The 13786-nt window shown below is 42.0% G+C and overlaps 1 protein-coding gene across 1 annotated transcript in view; it reads left to right on the top strand.

Annotated features, from left to right (window-relative positions):
• The window catches only part of LOC124556204 (elongation of very long chain fatty acids protein AAEL008004), a 312294-nt gene that overhangs the window by 113038 nt on the left and 185470 nt on the right, over positions 1-13786 (top strand). Inside the window, exon 2 of the mRNA XM_047130194.1 lies at positions 10140-10209. The gene's annotated coding sequence lies outside the window, so the exon portion shown is untranslated. The remainder of the gene's footprint in view (positions 1-10139; positions 10210-13786) is intronic.

Here is a 13786-nt window from a genome sequence, read left to right on the forward strand (position 1 = left end):
AACTCTCACTTCATTTTTATGGTGTAATTGGAATCATTGAGTTGTTACCAATCTTTTAGTGCTGTGTTACAAGGAAATCAAGCTAAATCAACAATACTAGCCTTCCCCTCTCGTTCGTTTGGTCGGAAGTCGATTGCTACTGGTTACTTCTGATATCTATCCGTTCTTACAATGCCAGATATCTGACGTAATAGCTCTCCAGCGTGTATCTAATAAGATACAGTCGACATTCATATTAAATTAGAGCAGTCTTTGAAAACCATAGCAATCTGAACGGATCTATCATGTATCATACAAGGTGTCGCTACAGACTAACTGTATACAGCGCACTGTGATTAAAAACAAAATTTAAATACTTGATACATTCAATGCAATATATAATACACATACGTGGTAAACCCTAACGCCACAGAAAAAGAAAATCGTAGTTTGTTCAGGAATATGTCCTGAGTGTTTTGGTATCAGGTCCCCGTGGACGCTGGTGCCTTATTAAAGAGTAATTGATTTCTTATCGTAATTTATCTTCGTCTCTGTACTGCACTAAAAATTAAGCAGAACAGTGCGGATGTCAACGGGACGCGCTGTGTTTCTTGTATAGAAGCAAACTTGTTCCACTCACTCACAGTAAAAGGTGGCGACAACAATGATGTCCACTTTACTTTTCGCCCTCGAGCCTCGATTCAGTACTGCTCAGTTCTGTCTCTGATTTGATTTGTAGCAATGTTAATCGCAAGCTAACAGTGATACACACCTGTATGGACAGGTTCGCTGATGAAGAGTTGGCTGATTGCCCTTGTGTGTGGGTTCACTGGGTGCAATGGAAGAGCAGCACATCGACACTATGTTGAGCGACGACAAACAAACCGCAGTAGCTTGTGCGTGTGCGGGTTGTTGCATTGCTCTGTGTTTTGTGTTTACGTTTTGGCAATTCCATATTACAGTTTTTTATTGTTTTGAAGCTAGTTAGATAGAAAAAAGGGTAACGTGTGTAACAAACCGATTAAATCATAATTACAACGCCTGGTATCAACATTCCTATTAGTGGACATTAACATAGGGTGTGCTCACGTTCTCTTTTATGGCAAATGGCTCTGAGCACTATGGGACTCAACATCCGAGGTCATCAGTCCCCTAGACTTAGAACTATTTAAACCTAAGGACATCACCCACATCCATGCCCAAGGCAGGACTCGAACCCGCTACCGTAGCAGCAGGGCGGTTCCGGATTGGAGCACCTAGAACCGCTCGTCCACCGCGGCCGGCTCTCTTCTATGACAGCTTGAACTCTGCTGGGGACACTTTCAGTGAGGCGTCTCAATGTCTATGGAGAAGTGACAACCCATTATTTCTCAAGAGCCGAAATAAGACGAGGTAGTCATGTTATATTCAATGGTCTGGAGCGAAGCCGACGTTCTAATCATTCCAAACGTGTTCCACTGGTTGCAGGTCTGGAGTCTGGGCAGCCCAGACCATGTCAGGAATGTCATTGTTCACAAATCATTGCCTGAAAGATGCTGCTTCGTGACATGACGCATTGTCATGCTAATATAATCATCGCCTCCGAACTGTTCCTTTGCTGCATGCAGTACATACACTGAGGTGGAAAAAGTCATGGGATGGCGATATGCATTTATATAACGGAGTATCGCGTACACAAGGTATAAAAGGGTAGAGCATTGGCGGAGCTGTCATTTGTACCCAGGTGATTCACGTGGCAAGGTTTCCGACGTGATTACGGCCGCATGACGGGAATTAAAGACTGTTAACGTGGAACGATAGTTGGAGCTAGATGGAGGGGTCATTCCATTTCGGAAATCCTTAGGGATTCGATATTCAGAGAACCACAGTGTTAAGAGTGAGCTAAGAATACCACATTTGAGGGCTTAACTCTCACCACAGACAACGCATTGGCCGACGGCCTTCACTTAACAACCGAGAGCAGCGGCGTATGCGTAGTGTTGCCAGTGCTAACAGACAAGCAACATTCCGTGAAATAACCGCAGAAATCAGTACGGGACGTACGACGAACGTATCCGTTAGGACAGTGCGGCGAAATTTGGCGTTAATGGGCTATGGCAACAGACGACACACGCGAATGCCTTTGCTGACAGCACGACATCGCCTGCAGCGTCTCTCCTGGGCTCGTGCCCACATCATTTCGAACCTAGACGACAGCGAAACTGTGGTTTGCTGATCAGATGAGTCCCGATTTCAGTTGGCAAGAGCTGATGATAGGGTTCCAGTGTGGCGCAGACTCAAGAAGTCAGTGGACCTACTTTGTAGACATGGCAATGTGCAAGCTAGTGGTGGCTCCATAATGGTGTAGTGCGTATTTATATGGAATAACTGGACCATGTTTATGTTCGACTACTTAGAGACCATGTGCAGCTATTCATGGACTCCATACTCCCAAACAACGAGGGAATATTTATGATGACAATGCGTCATGTTATCGGGCCACAATTGTCCGCGATTGGTTTAAAGAACGTTCTGGACAATTCGAGCGAAATATTTGACCACCCAGATCACCCGATATGAATGCATCGAACATTTATGGAACATAATCGAGAGGTCAGTTCGTGCTCAGAATCCAGCACCAGCAACACTTACGCAGTTATGGACAGCTATAGAGGCAGCATGGCTCAACATTTCTGTAGGGGACTTCCAACAACTTGTTGAGTCCATGACGCGTCGAGTTGCTGCACTACGCTGGACGAAAGGACGTCCGACACGATGTTAGGAGGTGTCCCATGACTTTTGTCACCTCAGTGTAACGCTGCAAAACATGTTCATATCCTTCCGTTTTCTCAAGTAGAATAAGGGTACCACACCCAAACCACGAAGAACGTGGTTCAAATGGCTCTGAGCAGTATGGGACTCAACTTCTCAGGTCATTAGTCCCCTAGAACTTGAACTAGTTAAACCTAACTGACCTAAGGACATCACACACATCCATGCGCGAGGCAAGATTCCAACCTGCGACCGTAGCGGTCTCGCGCTTCCAGACTGCAGCGCCTAGAACCGCACGGCCACTTCGGCCGGCCGAAGAACTTGCCTATACCGTAATACTTTTCATGTCACTAGGGCAACCACTCTCCCACACATGTGTTTTAGAAATTTTGAGGAGATTGTTATCTGCTCATCATTTCCTCCTACTGGTTTGTACAGTGCACTTTTAGTACCTGGTCAATAGTATAAACATAAACGAACAGTATAATTACAGTAAAATCTGTTTGCACATTTACGGATCTTACATTTTCCCTAACTTTCTGTTATTTTCTGTTGATCCCGTCGCAAAACCTGTTCTCGCAATCACTCGTTTTCCTGCCATTAGATATTCCGAATGTGCAACGTTCCGTACATTTTGCACTTTTGAACAGCTAACACAAGCTTCAATATCGATGTTCAAATCAATTTATATGGAAACTACGGTATGGACCCGCTCATTCACAACCTGCAGGATAATGTGTAACTGAAAACACTACAGTTTGTTTCAGAATCTATTTAATTTTGGATTCCATTAGAAATATAGAGGGCATTTTTAGGGGCAATTTCAAAATGCTTTACCAACTGACCGCACTCTAAACTGCAATAAAATATCATGAACCTCATCTGAATTTGTTTTTTCTCTTAAAGGCGAGTCATGCAATTCACAAAACATTACTCAAGAAACAATTGATTTCAACTCAGTACGATTAGTTTCAACTATAGCCGCAAGATTCTCAGTGACGACTTTTTCTATACTCTTTGGTTTGTTCACGATAACGTTTACGAAATTTGCGAGTGCATCTTGAAGCCATTCCGAACGCACATTCATTCATTTTTGCAGATTTACGAAACTTTTTCAAATTGGTGAATGGACGGTTTTTGATTGCGCCATGATGACTGCCAAATGCTATACGTGGCCAGAAAAGCGCACACAACTTACAAAGCGCACCTTTAACTGCTTTAGAATGAACTAGCTACGGGTATAATGACAGCCACTCCAGTCGAAATGTTTTCTTTATGCCATCTACGTCATTTCTTGAAATTATAATTTTGGTCTGGTTGACATGCATTCAATAAAATCACATGCTTTAGGGAATCGCCAATCTCCTTTCTTTCGTCATGACTTCCGACATTGGAAATACTAATCAGGAGACTATTATCCTTTTTGTTGGCAGTGAGGAAAGTGCCTGATCAGGAAGTGTACTGCTAACAACACTTTTTAACTCTTTTTCTGGTGACGCCTTGCGGAATTGCCATCAGAAAAGTCCTCTATAGCTGAAGGTAGAATCCAACGCGCCAGAGACAAGATCGTGTTGTCATCCGTTGCCGACTTTGCGACAGAAGTGGTTTGTCGAAGGACGCGCGGTTCATCTTCCGGTAAGCGACGAGTACAATGTAATGTCCATGGCCACTGCTTGTTTGGTGCGCCACTCCAGTCTCATTTTGCCTATATTGAGATTCCCCTAGTTTCTCGTCATTTTGACGGAATTCTGCGCACTGGTAACAACTGTAGATATAGGGAAATTTTTACTATTATAATTTTTATTCGTTTCGCCCAACTAAGCAGCGCGTTTGAACGTTTTTAGCGACTTTTTCCTTTTTTTCCTCTATGTATCTCTTCATTCGTTCACTGAATTTCTTCCCCCCTCCTTCTGGCCATCCTAAAACTGGTCGGGTAGACTGCTCAGTAAATTTGAGAATTAGGATTCCAAATTTAGTTCTGTTTTCAATGATTTCTCAATAACTGACGGTATCTTTTAGGTCTTCATTAACTTCTGTTATCCTGAGCCTTTCGTCGTCCGTTCTATATGGATGACCCTAAAACTTTAATAACGTCTCCCGATAGTACGTGTCTGTGGTTCTTTGATATAACTTGATAGATATCCTGTGATTTCTTTTTTATCCAAATCTCATTTTTACATTTTGGTATTAAGATTTTCCAGAAAATTTTCCGTTCTTGTTTTTCAACGATTTTTGTTTGGGATCTTCCACCAACATAATTGCAGATGCGTAAAGGATTTCTGTTTTAACAAAAACAACTGCATTATAATTTATTAATTTTCCCATTTCAGATAGAGATTTTCTGATGTATCTGTTACAGATGCGTTTATATACTCTTTGTAGTTTTGCAATTCTTTGTTTTTTTCAGTCTCCCAATTTAGATCCGCTAGTTCAATAATTTGTCCTAGATACTTAAATTTGTCTACTGTCTGTGAATCTGACGAAGTTAGAGATTAAATAAATTGGTTTAATCGTGATCTGGCTCCTTCCGTGTGTGGGCCCTCCCGTAAGAAATTTGTAGCACACTTTTCTCCGATATTTCATGGAGATTCTCAATAGTATGAATTGCTTGCGGTCTGTTATTTAAGGAGATAGCTATGTCATCTGCAACTGTTAGACAATACAATCAGATTTCATTTTGGAGACTCCTGTCTTTAGTTTCATTTTTCCGTTTTCTGATCACGTTTTCCAAAACTACATATTCCAGAACTAAACTGCACAGTAACGGCAATAATCCGTCCTTCAGTCTGCCCCCTGTCTTGATTCGAACGATTCCTTAAGTTCTCAAACAAAAATTTCACTTTTGTTGTTGTGTTGGTAAAAGTTAGTCTGACCAGTTTCCATGTTTATTTTCCTACTATTTGACTACTTGAAATTCCTCTAATACATCAAACAGTGCCCGTATCTACCGCATGATACGTCTTTCTTAATAAGCAAGTTTGAGTACGGTTTGTTTAGTTTTGCATATTTGGAGGATAGTTTTAATTAACGTTTAGGATCTGTTCTACACATGATCACATTTTTCGAAACCTTGAGTGACATTCTCCAATCAAGTTGTCTGTTTGTTTTTTTAACCTATTAAATAGGACTTTAGAGGGTGTTCTATATCCGACTTAGAGTAAGGAAATTCCTTTTTAACTGTTCGTATCGGATTTTTCCACTTTCTACTGAAGTGGGTGAATTAATACACACTTCTACAGTTTTAAGTTTTTTTCGCAACACCATATCTCGTGTCGTATTTCATGAAGGATCGGGTAATTATTTAGTCTCCTAACAGCGCGTAATTGTTTTCATTAGAGAACCATGGACCTAGCCGTAGCGAAAAGACGACCACCTGACTCGGTAAATCATATTCCAGTTCAGAGTAGTGTGCGCTATGCTACACAGGTCTCAGGACATGCGTGGAAAGCGTCAACGGAAATTACTTTTGTGGTCCATCCATGAAGTTTTACTGTTGTCATTAAGGCGTTGTTGTCAAGAAGGCGACAAAAAGTGTAACTGAAATGTTAAAGTACTGAGTAAGTCTATAGTGTGGTAAGTTATGGCAGGTAGGACACGGTGCTGAGAGGAATGGGATTCAAGCATCTAGAAGCAAAGTGCACAAAATAAATATCTCATTGGCGATATGGTCAAACGTGTTAGTAGGCTGCAGTACCTGCGAAGTTATGAACAAGACAACGAAATACCAACTTGGTGAAAACTGGCAAATATATGTCTAGAGTCCAAGTATTTTTGGATCAGACTCATGTCTCTCAGTTGGTTGGACATGAACTCGTGAGAATCGATCTTCCGCCTGTATGTAGTCCTTGTAGTTGCCAGTAGGTCAATAGTGACTTCCGTTACATCCTACTGGGTGCTGGCTAGCCATTGTACTTTCGTCTTTCTCGGGCCTCGTTTATCACTTGAAAGATTTTCTGGTTAGTAGCGAGGCGTCCATCCATGTTGTGCGTCTGTAAAAATTCATAAGCCCTATCCGTACAGTAAAACCAAACCGTTCATTCAGGAAAGACTGTACTTAAGAGCTTTTGCACGTCCAGATTCCTTCTTGGATCTTGGATCCGAATATTTTCCACAATTTGTGTTGTTCCATTTTATAGAAGGCATTGACATTGATTGTTAATGATAATGATTTAGCTGCATAGACATAGAGGGTTTCTGAAGGAACATTTGTGTTGTTCCATTTTATAGAAGGCATTGACATTGATTGTTAATGATAATGATTTAGCTGCATAGACATAGAGGGTTTCTGAAGGAACATCTGTCTGGCAATGGCGAAGTTAGGCTTTGATGGAAAGGGATTTCTTGTTATGGATATACCAAATGATTGTACAGGTTTTATGTAGTTTTTCTGCACGGGTTTTGTTGGTCACTCTCTCCTTGTCAGTGTTTCCGATAATTCCGTTTAAGTTCTTTAAGTGTTATGCTGTCTAAGTGCTTAAAGTCCATATCCAGGTTAGTTTTGACAGCGATCTCATTAAACATCTCCTGGATGTGTGAGGCTTTGGTGGTAGTCTTGGTAATTATTGCTAGCTCCTGAATACGAAGTCATAGCTCGTGGCTTGTGGCGTACCACCATTATAAGCACTAATGAAGTAATTATCCAACTGGGCTAATATACTGTCCGTGCGCATATTCCTTGCTGCCTTAGAGGGCAAAGGATGCGATTTATCCAAGTCGCAAAAAGATATGATGGTTGCATTTCTTGTCAAGGGCTAATGCCACATCTCCAATGGCAAATGACCATAGAAAGCTGTTTTACAAGTTTAATTGTAGTATTCCAGATGGTTGTGTTGTGTTACTATATACTTAGCAAATGGAGTTTTCAGGCTATGCATTCTAACATAAAACAGTTATTTGCTTGTGTTACCCAAACATGTTTCAGCACAGTTATGGCGTCCTCAGAAATAATAAATTCGGAATATTTCGGACATGTGAACACTGGGTTACTGTTATTGCTTGCTTTCTGTTGATTTCTAATTGTATCTTACCTTTAGATAAGATTTAATTTTTCTGTGACTATCTATTTCCACAGATATACAGGGTGAGTCACTAACTATTGCTACCAAGAGTAACTGCGAAAGTATGATAGAAGCTGAATCGTTTGTGGGACAGAAGTTACATGGGACAACGGGGGTCATAATTTGACGTTGGTTTTTTGTTGCAAGAAACATTAAGTCTGTTATCGGAAGAAATACCTTTAGGAACAAGAAACAGAATGTGGTATCAACACGATGGGTGTCCGGCACATTTTTCGCTGATGGCTAGAAATGAGTTGCAGAGACAATCCCCAAATCGCTGGATTGGACGCGGAGGAGATGTGTCGTGGCCGGCTCGTTAGCCAGACTTGACGCCTCTGGATTTTTTCTTGTGGAGATTCGTAAAAGACACTGTTTATAAAGACATTCCAACTACACCTGAAGATATGCGAGAGAGAATTGTCGGAGCATGTGCTTCGAGAAGTGCCGAAGTGATAAGGAATAGAACTCAATACATGATAAGAAGATTGCAGCACTGCATTGATACCAATGGTCATCACTTCGAACACCTTCTTTAAATGGACGTTCATGCCACCTTTTTGACCTTCGCTGACCTTCAAAGACCTTACTGTTACACATCATTGGATTCGTCTCGGTAGCCGCTTTCGGAAAATATGTACCAAACTATAGCATCCCATTTTAAAAAAAGCAAAGTTGACATTCATATCTCTGACGCGACCCCATCTAGCAACAATATCATGGCCATAGTTAGTGACTCAGCCTGTATAAATAACGCAGCATCCCATCTGCAACACGTCTTTCCAGATAAAACCTCTATCGGAAATTAGCCCTTAATTGTGGTATCAAAAACATATACATGTTGAACCAAAATAGGCGCACTCGGACGCCAGAGCGCAATTCCTTGCATGCTAACAGCACAGAAATACTAACATTACAGAAATGTCCCTATCAAAATTTTGTCCCATGCGTATTTTCGATAGAAAATGGATATGGAAGAAAGACAATTCGGCAGCACTTTATTCACGTATACGACAAGTATCTTCATTCAACACGATGTGCTGGTGTCGCACAGTTAGTGGAAGAATGGATTTTTGCGTTACAATACTCCGCTTCGAGAGTTCGATTGATATGGTGTCTGGTTTCATAATCGCTGTACAACAGTTACAGCAGCTGTTATTCAAAACAAGTACAATTATTTAATACTAACACTAGTATTCCACTTTTAAAGCCTTATTTTGCTTTTAAATATGTACTCTATTGTCTCCCACACACTACACACCACAGTACCTCATCGTTCGTTGTCGACATTGTTTCCAGTTTTTTTAGTTACACCCCTTCCCACAAAGTAAAAAACCTCTCCATGGTTTATTCCTGCTTCTTTTGACCTAGGTAATTCCCCTGCAAACATACATAATACATCGCCTGACTACACTATTTCGCCTTACCTCATCAACTACATCCGAACCCAATTTCCGCTATACTTTCCTGCCATTAGTTCAATTGATTAGTACCAATTATAATGCTTACCACTTCACGTACATTGCATTTCTATAGGACGTGACATCAACAGCATGGCTACCAAGTCGATTCACAGGTAGTTACCAAACTTTGTCACTACTTTTATTATCGTATTAACGTAAAGACTAATTATGTTGTCAGCTTTCAGTCAACTTGCCAATCTTACCGAATGTATGTATGTGTATGTATGTTTAACATGTTCAGAATTAAAGGCTTCGTAGTTGTTTATGCCCAATGACAGGTAATTAATTTTAACTGATTATTACTCTTCATGAATACTTCTGACATGTATGACCAATAATTGTTAGGTTCAGAGCTGAAAAACTGTAATTGTAGGATATGAACCTTTTAACAAACAGTGTATTCCACAGCATTATTGAGCAGATCTAAATTCAAAAATAAGAATTTAAACCTATACCCAGAATCGCACTCTCGAACTCGAGTATTGTAGCTAAAAACTATGCCCACTGCTTTAATTGCGTAGCACAGAGACACGCTGTTGTAGAAAGATACTTGTCGTACATGTGATAACAGTGTTGCCACAATGTCTTTCTTCTACGTCCCTTTTCTACAGAAAATATGTAAGGGACGAAATCTTGTTAGGGACATATCTGTAATGTTAGTGTGCAACGAATCGTGCCGTGTCGTCCGTGTGCGCGAATTACGGTTCACGCTGTATATTGTTGCAAGAAACATTAGCACGTACCAGCTTCGCCACTTACTGTCGTTATAGTGGGCTTGTTCTGAGCCTCGTGAGACGAGCTTATCTAGGCTTACTGTCCTGTCTTACATAAGAAGCGGCTGCGCGTGGTGTGTAGCAGAAACTGGGAAGTGACGATGATATTCCTGTTGCAGGATTTGTTAGACATCAGTCGGAGTAGCCGCGTTCAGGGCGCAGGACTCACAGGAATATTCAACATCCAAGGTAAGTTTCCCCGTCATTTACATTCTATCTGATATTTATGGTAAAATAGAGAACCATGTCGTTTCAATTATAAAGGAGAACGTATAATCAGTCTTTCACTCTTCGGCGGAATGTGTAATGTTTTGGACCTCCCTGAGAAATTAAAATTGTGTACTTAATAGAGTCTCGAACCCACCTACAACAAATGCTTAATAGGAACTAGCACTAAGCAGATAATCGGACTAAACAGATGGACAAGAGGGCTTTCCCAAAATTTAACATTAACACTTAAAGATATCGTTCAAATTAACGAATTTCAACATAGTCACTCAAAGTATTACTGTTCGTTCTCAATACAATCTTGTAAACTTATTAGCTTCTTATGTCATTTTCTAAGTCATAAAACTTCAAACCCAGACGTTTGTCATTTCTCAATACACTATGGTAGCGCGATGTTTCTTAGGACATTCTAGAATCGACGAACAGAGAAATTAAAAAAAAAAAAAATGGTTCAAATGGCTCTGAGCACTATGGGACTTAACTTCTGAAGTCATCAGTCCCCTAGAACTTAGAACTACTTAAGCCTAACTAACCTAAGGACATCACACACATCCATGCCGGAAGCAGGATTCGAACCTGGGACCGTAGCAGTCGCGCGGTTCTAGACTGTAGCGCCTACAACCGCTCGGCCACCCCGGCCGGCACAAACTCCCCTGACGTGGAAAGAAGTGAATAGAAGTGGAACATCTGGAACTTCAACATCCCTTGGGCGAAATATTATATTTTTCTCCTTCAGAATAAAAGTTGTACTCTGTACTAGTATAAACTCGTTTGTCTGGCAGTAGATCCAATTCCATTGTGCTTTTTTTTTTTTTTTTTTTTTTTTTTTTTTTTTTTTTTTTTTTTTTTTTTTTTTTTTTTTTTGGCAGCCAATGCAATAAGAACAGCGTTGCGACACATCCTATAAATCCAAGCATTGCGATGGTCAGCGGTAGATTTACAATATTTGTTCATAGTTGAATAATTTCCGGATGACCAGTTAGCCCTCCTGCACTCACAACATAACATAAACTTCGTCCATAAGCCCTGGCGGATCTGCCAGGGGCGTCATTGGATGCGGTATGGTGGGCGTGGGGTCAACGCATCACTCTCCCGGCCGTTATCAGTTTTCGTGACGTGGAGCTGCTGCTACTCCGTCAAGTAGCTCCTTAATCGACATCACGAGGGGCAGTGCACCCCACACCCCGGACATCACGAGACGCAGTGCACCCCCTACAGGTCCTCCCACCAATGGAAAATCCCTCACAGTATCGGAAATCGAACATGGACCCTCCGCACTGCAGTCAACCGCAGTGACCACGTGCGCCCATAACCAATGAAAATTACTTCACCCCTCGAATCTGCTGGGATAGGGGCCTATGATTAGCCTCTACATCACCAGATTCCTGGACAGAGCACACATTAATCACAAGGTCCAAGTATTCTTCTGTAGCCGTTGTCCAGCAACGAGCCCCTCCTCTTCTCCTGCCTCATCACTGCTCCACTTCTGTCTGTACTCTCTCCTACCTTCCAGACATCACAGAGGATCAACTGCATACCTTTGTGGTAGTCTAGCACTCCTGGAAGAAAGAATGATGTGTAGAAATGGATTAACCAAACCGAAGGGACTGTTTCCAGAACGATGTTTGACACTGCAGCTGAGTATGCGGTGTCTCTTCACGGGTGATCATATCCGTCTGTAGACGTTTCGTTTGTTTTTCTCGGATGAGCTCGACGTTCCTGCCCTGGCGGACCAATCAGTATGTGAAGTCACCGTTGCTACACCTCGATCTATTCAGCGACATATGATCGATACGATAACGGCAACAACCACTGCGAGTCGCGACAGCTACTGGTTAAGCATCACTGGGGTCAGAAATGAGTTTCGATTTTGCAAAGTATCGGGTGCACACAAGCGCGACGGTCTAGTGATATCGTAAAATGATTTGACAGCCAAGTAGAGTAGCTGTATTTACGTTCGCGTTTCGGGCAGAATGATGCTGTCTTGTACCATTAATTGGAGCCGTCCGTTATGGCCGAGTGGTTCTAGGCGCTACAGTCTGGAACCGCGCGAGCGCTACGGTAACAGATTCGAATCCTGCCTCGGGCATGGATGTGTGTGATGTCCTTAGGTTAGTTAGGTTTAAGTAATTCTAAGTTCTAGGGGACTAATGACCTGAGATGTTAAGTCCCATAGTGCTCAGAGCCATTTGAACCATTAATTGTACCTAACAGTAATCAGCAAGTAGGGAGTATCGTCCAAGCTTGAAGTACTCAGTTTTTTCAGTTAAATTTTTATTTAAGTTTCATGGCATAATTTGGTCCCAAAAACTTCAGACTCAGTTTCAACAGAAGATAAGAACATTTCAGATTCACCCAACTGTGCTTAATTAACTTTTACTACACGCTCATTTTATTAGACAGACAGACAAAGGTCATGAAAAGGCCGAATTCTGATTAGAAAGTGGGGAACGGCGATGTCATAGGTGCCGACCGTCTACCGTATCATCCTCAGCCATTGGCATCATTCGCATGCGATATGGAGAGAAATTGTCAATTTCTAGAACTCATAGCCGCTTCTTCTCATTCAAACAGCTCCTCAACTGGCAATACGACACTGAATGATTTGGTCCTCCAACGAAGAAAACAGCTCTGGTAGTACTGGGAACTGAACCAAGGTCCTCTCATGGTGGTTAGAAACGCTGGCTACTCAGCTGCAGAGGCGGAGATTAGAGATGGATGGAAACGAGGTGAAATTAACAAGATTATTCTCACCTTTTGTACAGCAAGTTCACCTATTCCTTCCTCCTTTTCCACCGTATCGGTATTCGCCAAGGCAAAAAGAAATACCGTAAAGGTAGAGGGGCCATTACGTTGTCTATTAGACATGCGCCAATCTGGCCAAGAAGCGAGCATCGTACTAGCTAAGTCAAACGACTAGGCCTGGCTTAGCGATGCCAATAGTCGTAGGACTGCGCAGAGGCTGTACGCCAGCCGCAGGCGTTGACTGCTGCCAGAGATTCACATTCGGCGCGACAGGGGGAAGCACTGCATGTCTGCCTCGCATAATATTTCAGACAACTGCAATGCCAGCGCTGCGCGTAGACAAGCAGATGGGCCGTTCTGTCCCCAGTGGCCCTGGCCTTCTCTAAAGCTTAGCGGTAACAGGGCGTCGATGAAATATTTATACCACCTGTGCCGTTACAGTACTTCCCATCGACGCGAGCTACATATAGACCGCCTACACAGCTGGGCACAATCGTGCGTGCAAAGCCCACTCGTAATACGTTATGGCTATTGCCCGCTCGGAATGTGGGGTAGGGGAAGATGGGGTGGGGCAAATAAAATGTTATTTTCGTGGAAGACGGAGCAGGGGAGCAAACGGAGCACAATTTCTTACAGAGTAAAAACGCGAAACAAAGTATACACTAGTCCACAAAACATAAGGACGCAAGTAACTTTCGTATGAAGTGTCACTGCCAAGTAACATAGCTCAATGAAACTTGGAACATCAATAGAGAGAAATGCTACAGTATAGTACAGAAGGAAAGACATATGC

Source organism: Schistocerca americana, chromosome X, assembly GCF_021461395.2.
Source record: "Schistocerca americana isolate TAMUIC-IGC-003095 chromosome X, iqSchAmer2.1, whole genome shotgun sequence".
NCBI lineage: Eukaryota > Metazoa > Arthropoda > Insecta > Orthoptera > Acrididae > Schistocerca > Schistocerca americana.